We start from the raw sequence: 11,361 nt of genomic DNA, 5'->3' as shown, positions 1-11,361 counted from the left end.
CTGTTGTATCAGCTGTAATGAAAAGCAGTAATAGTGTGTTTTCTACTATTTGTTTTTTCTATCTCTCGTTATCGTAACATGAATAAATCAACCATTATGGAGGAAAGACCTAGGAATCCCGGTGCTGGTGCCAAGTGCTCCGGTCGATGATTAAACCATTATTAATGTCCGTCTTCAGTTGTATCGCAATTAGAATACAATAGCCTGACAGTCATTTGACACTTACATTTAAGCTATTACAATGAATGACAAATAAGTCTTTTATACGATAATAGTTTAATGATCTTAATATTAACTAACATTAAAGTATAATCCCGATTAGATTATCAATATGGCGGGAATACACGGTTGTATCGTAGCTATAGTTAATTCGGATTTGATTGATTGCTTTGTATTTATCTTAGTTTTAAAGTGATTGGTCATGGCATAACATTAAATAATCTCACATGATTGTATGCGGCTGTAAACTCAAGCTGTTTTATCATTTTTACAAAATACATACAAATTATATCTTTTGGGGATAATATGAAAGAAAAAACATGATGGAGTTGTAAGTATTGGTTTTTTTTACATTTTAAATTATTATTGTTGATATTATCATTATAAATTTTAAAATAAGATGATCTTAAAAATGTTTTTTAATTTCTATCTTAACTTTGATTTTGTTTAGGCTAGATGTGTAATTTGTATAGTCGAGTTGATGCCATTGTGATTGCAAATGATCAGATTCAGATTCTTTATTTCTTATCACAATTATCGCAATAGAACTAATTAGTGGACAGGGGACGGGCAGTAGGATAGTGTATAGTATCTAACTCAAGGACTGGTGGAGATTTTTTTGCAATCTATAGATCTAAGATTGTCCGGAAAATATGTGTCCTTATTTTTGAAAATACTTAATCAACAATTTTACAAACGATTGTATGAAAGACGAATTCTATAACAAAAATAACAATCATTTTTTTATTCATACATGGACATGTAAAGTTAAATGCAACATTTTTATTGACAGTTAAGAAGAGTTAAATTGCACTGAATGAAAAAGGAACTATCATATAAAAAGAAGATGGGATATGATTGCCAATGAGACAACTCTCCACAAGAGGTAAAATGACAGAGAAATTAACAACTTTAGGTCACCGTACGGCCTCCAACAATGAACAAAGCTCATACCACATAGTTAGCTATAAAAATCCCCGAAATGACAAATGTAAAACCATTCAAACGAGAAATCTAACGGCCTGATTTATGTTTAAACAAGAATGTGTCAATAGTACACGGATGCCCCACTGGCACTTTCATTTTGCAGGTTCATAGGAAACAGGTGTACTAATTTTCAAGTTGATTAGACTTCAACTTCATGAAAAACTACCATGACCAAAAACTTTAACCTGAAGCAGGACAGACGGACGGACGGACGGACAAAAGAACGAACAGACCAATAAAAAACTATAGGACATAATTAGTCATTCAATTACCAGATTGTCAATAGTTTCAAAATTATTATTCTGTTTACATTATATAATGGTATTTTAGTATTTTCGTTTTCTTTTTTTGTTGGGGAGAAGATTTTCAGGAATGGATTGCCCCTTCGCTCTATAGTTACATTGTAGCTATGGAATCGAAATATCTTTATTTTAAACTAGATAAACTTAACGTCAAATGTAAAGCTGGAGTGATCCTTAGTTGATATTTAATGTTGATGTTTATGTGAAAAAAATAGTATTCCTTGACATTATTTCCATCATTATACTTCCACTTGCCAGTTATTCCGACAGTACACTTTAGTGCATTTAATTGTTTTCATTCAAACCTCGAATACAAATGCACGTTTTACGTTCATATGATAGTTCTGCACCCTGTTCCAATATTTAATTGTTTACTCAGTACTTGGCGGGTGTTCATTACAGTATAATTTGTAAATACTTGACGACCGTAAAAATGACAAAGATTTGCTTAATGTATAAATATGGATGATTTAATGAATATTTAAAATGAATTATAATTCTGTTTATTTTAGTATTGTTATTTTATAGCTAGTGATTACTATTCTTGTCAGTTTCAATAGGAATACAAACACGTGGCGGTGAGTTTATATATTTTTTTTCTTAAAATGTAAAGTCAAATTATGTGGTGGTGTAATATTTGTACATGTATATTGAAAGAGGTTCACCCATTTTTATTTTTATTTGATTGAATACGAAATTGAAATAAATTGATGGAACTGTATGATAATAGATTGTTCATATGTGACAACAGTGACAAGATAAAAGAGATAATTTCAATATAACTTTTAATAAGTTCCATATCAGGAAAGTCGCCTCCCAAAACATCAATATAATAATAATAATAACTTTTAATAATGGTACAGCTACATTTCCAGGTTTCTGTATTTTAAATTAAATAAATTCCATCGTTTTATATGTCAATTCACTTCTTTATGTACAGAATTGTCAGAACATCAGAGAACAAGTTTAATATTAGTAGATATACATGAAATTTACGTACGAAGTGCTTTTATGGATAAAATCCACTATAACTTCTTTCTCTCAACCCAATTCCATATTGAAAAAAACAAAGCACATCATTTGGGCTTTTAAGTCTTAATTCTAGATTCTTTTGTAAACGACGGTCCAAATGTACAGCTGGCAACAATCTCATGGCTTTCCAAAGTCATGTTTTTGGGCGGGCTATACGTATATAAGTCAGGAGACTGTAACTTATTGGTTATCGTTGCTGTATATCATATTTTATATCATTGTTTATTTTCACATAACTCAGGCATTAGTTTTCTGGTTTAAATTGTTTTACATTTGTTATTTTGAGGCCTTTTAAAGCTGACTATGCGGTATGTGTTTTGCTCATTGCTGAAGGTCATACGGTGACGTATAGTTGTTAACTTCATTTGGTCTCTGGTGCAGAGTTTTCTCATTGGCAATTATACCAGATCTTATTTTCACATTTGGTAATTTTGAAGTTCTATGTTGATTTCTTTTCTCAGAACAAACCACATACATGCATCACGATGACATTATTTTTAAACTTAAAACATAGAATAAAATGACTCTAAAAGTTAACTAATAGTCATGTTTTATGATTGGTCATAATGTTGATACAAACAACATTATAACATGACGTACAACTAATGAAGTAGAAATGTAAAATCAAGTCATCCTCAGCAACTAATAGGTTCTACTTTTTTCTGGTTGTATATATATACACCATAAAACTTTCACATCATTGAACGAACAAACCGAAAAAGAGCGATTTCCAATCCGCGGTCCCCCCATGAGGATCCCCCGATGAACATTTACTTTTTATTCTGGAAAACATTTAAAGTATATTGCTGGGTCTTCCAAGTGCTCCACGAAACCTCTTTCTAAATTATTAACATCTATTTTATCAGCAATCAAAGACGGGCTTCAAAGTTATTGTGAAACTGCCTATTCTAGAGGTGGCGTGAATCAGATGTGGATACTTAAAAATTCCAAAGATCTTTTAGAGTACATACAATCTAACTCTCTTTCATCTTGGAACAGTATTAAAACATTTGACTTTTCTACTCTTTACACAAGTATTCCACATTCCAAACTAAAAGACAAATTGAAAGAGTTGGTATTACCTTGCTTCATAAAAAAGAATGGCCAAATTAGATACAAGTATCTTGTCTTAGGGAAGGATAAATCAGACTTTGTAAAGAATCACTCTGATTCAAACAAAAAATTCTCTGAAACCGATATTATCAAGATGCTTGATTTCTTGATTGACAACATATTTGTAACGTTCGGAGGACGTGTTTTTCAACAGACTGTCGGCATCCCAATGGGAACAAACTGTGCCCCTCTACTTGCCGACTTGTTTCTTTATTATTATGAGGCTGACTTCATGCAGGAACTTCTTAGGAAGAAAGATAAGAAGTTAGCAATATCCTTTTACTCTACTTTCCGCTATATAGATGACGTTCTTTCACTAAACAATTCAAAATTTGGTGACTATGTGGAACGCATCTATCCCATCGAATTGGAGATAAAGGATACTACAGATACAGTTAAGTCGGCTTCATATCTTGACTTACATCTAGAAATTGACAATGAGGGTCGGTTGAAAACAAAACTTTACGACAAAAGAGATGATTTCAGCTTTCCAATTGTGAACTTTCCATTTCTAAGTAGCAACATTCCAGCAGCACCTGCATACGGGGTATATATCTCCCAATTGATACGATATTCCCGTGCTTGCATTTCCTATCATGATTTTCTTGATAGAGGGTTACTGCTCACACGGAAGCTATTAAACCAAGAGTTCCAAATGGTGAAGTTGAAATCATCCCTTCGTAAATTTTACGGACGCCATCACGAGTTGGTTGACCGTTATGGAATAACCGTTTCACAAATGATATCGGATATGTTCCTTACGTCGTAACTACAATCCCCTTCCCTTTCATGAATGTGACCTACCGACTTAGACTATTTACCGGATTTGTAATCACATAAGCAACACGACGGGTGCCACATGTGGAGCAGGATCTGCTTACCCTTCCGGAGCACCTGAGATCACCCCTAGTTTTTGGCGGGGTTCGTGTTGTTTATTCTTTAGTTTTCTATGTTGTGTCATGTGTACTATTGTTTTTCTGTTTGTCTTTTTCATTTTTAGCCATGGCGTTGTCAGTTTGTTTTAGATTTATGAGTTTGACTGTCCCTTTGGTATCTTTCGTCCCTCTTTTAAAGCTGTTTTGTCTGATCTAAATTTGAACGATAATAACCATTTTCCCCCTTTCCGTTTCGGTCGATGCCACTGCTGGTGGACTTTTCGTAACCGAGGGTATCACCAGCCCAGTAGTCAGCACTTCGGTGTTGACATGAATATCCTTAAATTCTAATTCGTAAACTCAAACGAATGTAAAATATTTATCAAATAACCACAAACTCTCACATGGGAGACGCCACTTGCAGAGACAAGTGCACATTTTCGAACCATAATATATGGTCATTTTCATATATTTCCTGTTTACAAAATTTAGAATTTTTCGAAAAACTTTGGGATTATCTATTTCCAGGCATAGATAACCTTAGCCGTATTTGGCACAACTTTTTGGAATTTTGGGTCCTCGAGGCTTTTAAACTTTGTGCTTGTTTGGCTTTATAACTATTTTGATTTGAGCGTCACTAATGAGTCTTATGTATATGTAGACGAAACGCGCGTCTGGCTTATTAAATTATAATCCTTGTACCTTTGATATCCATACTTGGTCTTACGTTTAAAAGACAATAGTGGGACAATGTTTGGTTCTTCTGTTTTGTTTTTCTACATGTATCATACATTATCAGTGGCCTATATCGACTATTTATAGACTTTTTATTTAATAATGGTTTACTTATCTATTTCAAATTTATGTATTTTGTTTTGATGTTATATTTGTTATTCTCATAGGATTTTGTCTAAATAAATGCTTAGTCCGTTTCTGTGTGTGTTACATTTTAATGTTGTGTCGTTGTTATCCTCTTATATTTAATGCGTTTCCCTCAGTTTTAGTTTGTTACACCGATTTCGTTTTTTGACTATGGATTTATGAGTTTGAACAGCGGTATACTACTGTTGCCTTTATTTTCTTAGTATCGAAATATTAAAGTATGGAATAAAGCATCAAACGAAAGATTTAATTCTAACAACTAATATAATTTATTTTTTATTAATTTCCATACATGGAATCACGGATTGAAACATTTATTATATGGAATTAATTTGGTTATTATAAGTAATAACACATATAAACAGTGCCACTTATATTGCAACGGATGCGCATTTGGTCAATTCATGTCTCTTCTGTGATAATCGATACCAAAATATTTTGATATCAAAAATCTTGAAAGACTAAATGTAAAACCAAATCCGGATAAGGAATTATAGTCTTGTAAAATCCTAATTACTTCCTGGGCTTTATTTTGGAATTCATTAGACCGAATTTCTACAATTCTCAATAACGAAATCACAACTAAATTATAACCACGGTATTCCATTCCAAACAATATTATAATGAATAAAACAAATTACTGATGTTGCATGTATTTGATTTATAATTTCAAATTTGATTCGACCGATGAAACGAATTTATTGAAATTTGTTTCACTACAAGTAAGTACAATTATGCAAGGATGTAATTTTTTTTAGAATCTATATCCTTGTTCATATCGAATAAATAAGATTTGTTAAAAGATAAAAAAAAAAAAAAGAAAAATCCTCTTTATTACATTGACCTGAGAAAAGGGTAAAAGGTCAAAACTGTTACGAAAAATCCTTAATATTATTGAAAATGCATATGACAGTTATAATGAGGCTTTATATGAATGATTTAAAGTATATAAATAATCATAAAAAATGTGATAGAGATAAGCTACGTTATTTTTTGAATTTATTTTAATCGGAAATATTCATTCGATCATTATATTCGTGATCACAGGGAGATAACCCTGAAAAATGAGATTTGAACTCTGATTACGTAGTCGCAGTCATAGTAAGTTCATCCATTGACTTGTATAGTAACACAAAGGATTACTATACAAATCCTTGGACCTTCTAAACAAATCAAATAGCTCTTTTTGATTCACAGTTACTTGTACCACCACCCAACATAAGATTGTTAGTGTAAATATAACATGAAAAAGGCTTCACTCTCTAAGAACACCTAGCACGAAGGGCAAGTCATCCTCCAAATTATTAAGTTGTTTGGACACAATTATTTGGCGATAACAAAGTGTTATTAAACGCCTCTTCTTTTCAACATGTAAAGGTGTTTAACTTGTTAATAATCAATTTTAGACAGTAATATCAAAGTAAACAAGATATTGTATTTCATATTGGTTTCTGTGTTGAAAGTGACAATGGTCTCCAGTGGTCCTTAAGTGATTGTAAACAAACAAACTTAGAACTCTAGTACGGGTAATTCTATTTAATTGAATTTTCGGTAGTATTATAATTTTGACGCTGTTGTACAATAATATCATTATACGTATTAAGCTTATTAGATTTATTTCAAGTGGCATGTTCTAAATTTAACCTCGGTTTTAATATCTGACATTGTCTTAAATATTTTCGAAAAGAATGGGGGAATTTCTTCAGAAAAGAAACCGTTCATTTATCTAACACGTTTTTTAGCACTGCTTTTCGCTATACTGTTATAGTAAATTAAACTTTAAAAAGGTGCGGTAAAATTTCCAATGACTTTAGTAAATTTTATTCATTGGTTAAATATCTGTACGTTGATTAAACCTAGTAGAATTACACCACAACCAACAAGCTAAAACGACACTATTTTTCCTATATGTATTTCCATTCATCAAATGTATGTATAGTCAGCGTTGTACATTGCCATTGTGTATAATTCGGAGTTTAGTATGACGTCAATTATCACTGTACTAGTATATATACATATTTTTAGGGGCCAGCTGAAGGACATCTACGGGTGCGGGAATTCTCGCTACATTGAAGACCCATTGGTGACATTCGGCTGTTGTCTGCTCTATGGTCGGGTTGTTGTCGCTTTGACACATTCCCCATTTCCTTTCTCAATTTTATTGAAGACAATCTTGACACATTTTTATCAAATTTTACATTTTTTTTAAATTGATCTGTCTTCTAACAAAATGAATTAATTGGAATCCGCCGATAAAAAATGACCGCCACGAGATAACACAATAGTGCTGTAGTGGCGTTAAACACCAGTCAATCAATCAATCAATCAAATCAACCTAAATTCAATCTTAAACAGGAATAAAGACATATGTCAAGTTATAAATGTCAAGTGACAGTAAATCGACAATACGATAAAATTTAATAACAAACGACACCGAGGGGACAGTTCACAGTTTGGATTACAGGGTAATGTAATCTATGATGTCTTATGTTTAACTGAAGTTCTATGTCAAATCTTGAAGGTCATATAGTCCTTTCTTATTGTGGATACTGTGTGGTCAACCATTGTTCAACATTGTGTTCCTTGGTATTCTTTTAGTCATGGAACCTGTCTAATTATTGTATGATTGGTTGTATTGTTTATGGTAAGTTATCTTGTCATTATTTTGTAAAAAAAAAAAAACACTATAAGAATAGAAATCTGAATCCACTGTCATCACAAATGAACCCTTATGAATTCCAACTGTGATGAAAAAGAAGCAAACCAAATTTGGTCGTTATTTCTCACAATTAAATTCTTTTACATTTGTCATTTCGAAGTCTTTTTATTTGACTATATGCGGTATGTGCTATGCTCATTGTTGAAGGCCGTAGGGTGACCTAGAGTTGTTAATTTCCGTTTCATTTGGTATCTTGTGAAGAGTTGTCATACCACATCTTCTTTATTTTTTTGCTAACTTTTACTGATTATTATCATCATTTATTCTATATTATATATTTTGCTGATTGATAAAATCTACATCAGGTACAGATAGATAAATCTAAGAATTATTATAAGTATTTTTATTAATACACAATGATACTTCTATAATAGAATCACGCTTAGTTGTGCGTGTAATCGTGGAAAGCTTATAGGATACCTAAATTCTTCATTTGACGACAAATTTCAGTCATTTATTTCAAATTTAAAATTTAAAAACGCATTAATAAATTCAACATGACAAGAAATCTATTAATAAATCGCACTTGACATTTTTCTCATAAAGGGATGATATGTTCTATAACAACACAGATCTTTATGATGTTCACTTAGAAAGTTTGTGGAGAGATTGACATATTTTTTATGTTAAGAACATTTATATACCAACATAATGCATTCAATACGTGAGTCCTGGATTAAAACAGATACACTATGCTAACTTATAAGGTATTGTAATTTTTATTTGATACGGTATTTCCTTTTGTAAGACATTTGAAAGCTTTGTTGATATTGGTTGCAGCATTAATTGCATTTATTCCACTTTTTAAGAATCTGCTTTCCTCTGTACACTCATGAATGATCTGTGGTTCGTTTGTTTTAAATATCGGAGGCTTTTTAAACTCTGAATGACTTTGCACATTTTTTTCTCTCGATAATATCGAAGGAAGTAAGAAATAGACAAAATAGTCAAAAGAAACCAAGCGGACATTCAAAGTAAAATATACTTAAAAATAATACTTCAACAATAATTATTTGTCTTATTAGATATAGGAAGATGTGGTATGAGTGCCAATGAGACAACTCTCCATCCAAATAAAAATTAATAAAAGTAAACCATTATATGTCTTTATCATATGTCTTTATTAGCCTCCCTAAGGAGAGATAGTGATACCAATACAATAGTATTGCATAAAACAATATGTACAAATTTGAATACAAAAAACAAAACGAAAAAAGTTTTTTTTTTTTTTTTTTTTTTTTTTTTTTTAAATAATAATTATAGTTGAAAGTACTTTCGACTTAATTCACATGTTAATTCGGATTGAGAAAAAACTTTGAACTTAAGGGGGTTCGCGGGTCTAAATCATTTATATAGGATTTCTCTATATTTTTCTATAAATGAACTTTATCTTATAGTTAATAGAAAAATAAAATAAAAAAATTGGGTCACCGTTCATTTGCGCTCACAATCTGCCTTCGAAAGAAGCATGCATATTTGTAAAAGTGTTTTTTTTCTGTTGAACTAATAGGAGAAATAAATGTAATATCGAAATAAAAAAAGAAATTTATTACAGAAATCGCTCAAATTTTACAATAATTTAGTTTAAGTTCAGCATTTATCGAAATTATATTAAAAAATATAGGTCACCGATGAGTTAAAAGAGATATTTCAATTTTAAAGCCAAAAAATGGCATTTTTCCACCAAAGGGAGATAATTTGGAACTTTTTCAATGATGTTTACATTTCAAAAGTGATCTGAAGCCAACACTGAACACGAACTAATTGCTTTGAATGTTTTTTGTACCATATGATAAAGTAACAACTACAAAAGGTAATAAATAAAATGTGTGATGAAAAACAAATGTTTAATTTTTTTCTGAAATTTTATACCCTCGAGCCTCCTTAATTCATATTGTCAATTAGGAATGAGAAAATGTTTTGCATAATCTGTAAACATATTTGACGCATAAAAATTGAAAACGTTTTTTCTGCATTTTTTGGTATCTACGAATGAATGAAACGGTGAATACAAGATTTATTTTTAACATATTCATCATTAAATTGGACAATTTGGGAAATCTACTCCGCTAAACAAATAAAATGTTTACCCCATTTCTACACCAACCGAACTGAAATGTAGTAAAAATATACCCCTGACTTAATATCACAACAGTCCAATTGAAATTATGTTTAAAAATATTGGCGGATGAAACAATGGATTCATGAGGCTTAAAAATAATCACTAGAAATTGGAATTAATTTGTATAGAATTTGAGTTAATAAATAGGAAATTCTTGGGCGATGAGTTTAATAATTGAAAAAAGCAATGAAAATATATCATCATGACGAAAACTCAGATCTGTTGGATAACATCTGTCTTGAATGGTCAGTGAACACTTCCAGGTTACAAGATGGTACTCAGAATAGAATCCTTTGCGGCTTCTGATTGGTTGATACAGGATTGGAATTACATTTAATCGAAAGCTTATCCAATTAGGTTTAAAAATTGCCGAAAATCATATTAGCATTTTACGAAGTATAGAAAATATCTTCGATTTCTGCACGTCGGACCCATTAAAAATATGCCTTTTTCATTATGCGAAAAAAAGTAGACGATCTTTTTCAACTGCATTTTAAGTCAATTTGAGCCGCATGACCCTATATATTTTTTTAGTTGTAATGCAACACTGGCATTTCTAGTAACATGAACTGCTACCCGTTTTTCCCTAATTTGTGTAGTCTTTGAGAAAAAAAATACGGAACACTAGTGGTACCCTATGGAAAATGCATTACGAATAATTGCGCTCTTGTAACCTCCAATGTTGCACTAGTTAGTCATATTGCATTAGTTAGATATAATGGAATATGATACGATAGCTATTTGAATACTTTATATAAGAATTTCTGTAAACCGGACAAGTATTTGAGCAACAAGGTGTATTATAACAGTTGGAAAAATGTGAATTGTACGGAATCATGACAGAAGCTAGTCATTTTCAAGATATAGAAACTAAAGCATCGAAATTATTTTTTTTGGGTATTCTACTTCTGGATGTTCTTTATTTTGAAAAAAGCTATTTATAGATCGGTGTCGTTTTGTCTTTCATTAATACACGCATCATTTGGTATCTAGTATAAATAAAGGCAACAGTAGTATACCGCTGTTCAAAACTCATAAATCTATGGACAAAAAACAAAATCGAGGTAACAAACTAAAATCGAGGGAAACGCATTAAATATAAGAGGAGAA

The 11,361-nt window shown here is 31.3% G+C and overlaps 1 protein-coding gene across 2 annotated transcripts in view; it reads left to right on the top strand.

Annotated features, from left to right (window-relative positions):
* Positions 1–533: 533 nt before the first annotated feature.
* LOC143085426 (uncharacterized) overlaps positions 534–11,361 on the top strand; it is a 50,573-nt gene continuing 39,745 nt past the window's right edge. The window contains exons 1-2 of one of the 2 annotated variants that reach the window (XM_076261759.1): positions 534–550; positions 2,037–2,086. The gene's annotated coding sequence lies outside the window, so the exon portion shown is untranslated. Of the gene's footprint in view, positions 551–2,036; positions 2,087–8,816; positions 8,837–11,361 lie in introns of those variants that run through there. The other variant, XM_076261760.1, reaches the window with a different exon arrangement.

Source organism: Mytilus galloprovincialis, chromosome 8 (assembly GCF_965363235.1).
Source record: "Mytilus galloprovincialis chromosome 8, xbMytGall1.hap1.1, whole genome shotgun sequence".
Classification (NCBI taxonomy): domain Eukaryota; kingdom Metazoa; phylum Mollusca; class Bivalvia; order Mytilida; family Mytilidae; genus Mytilus; species Mytilus galloprovincialis.
The sequence above is the reverse complement of the archived record's forward strand: the minus strand, read 5'-3'. Positions and strand labels throughout refer to the sequence as shown.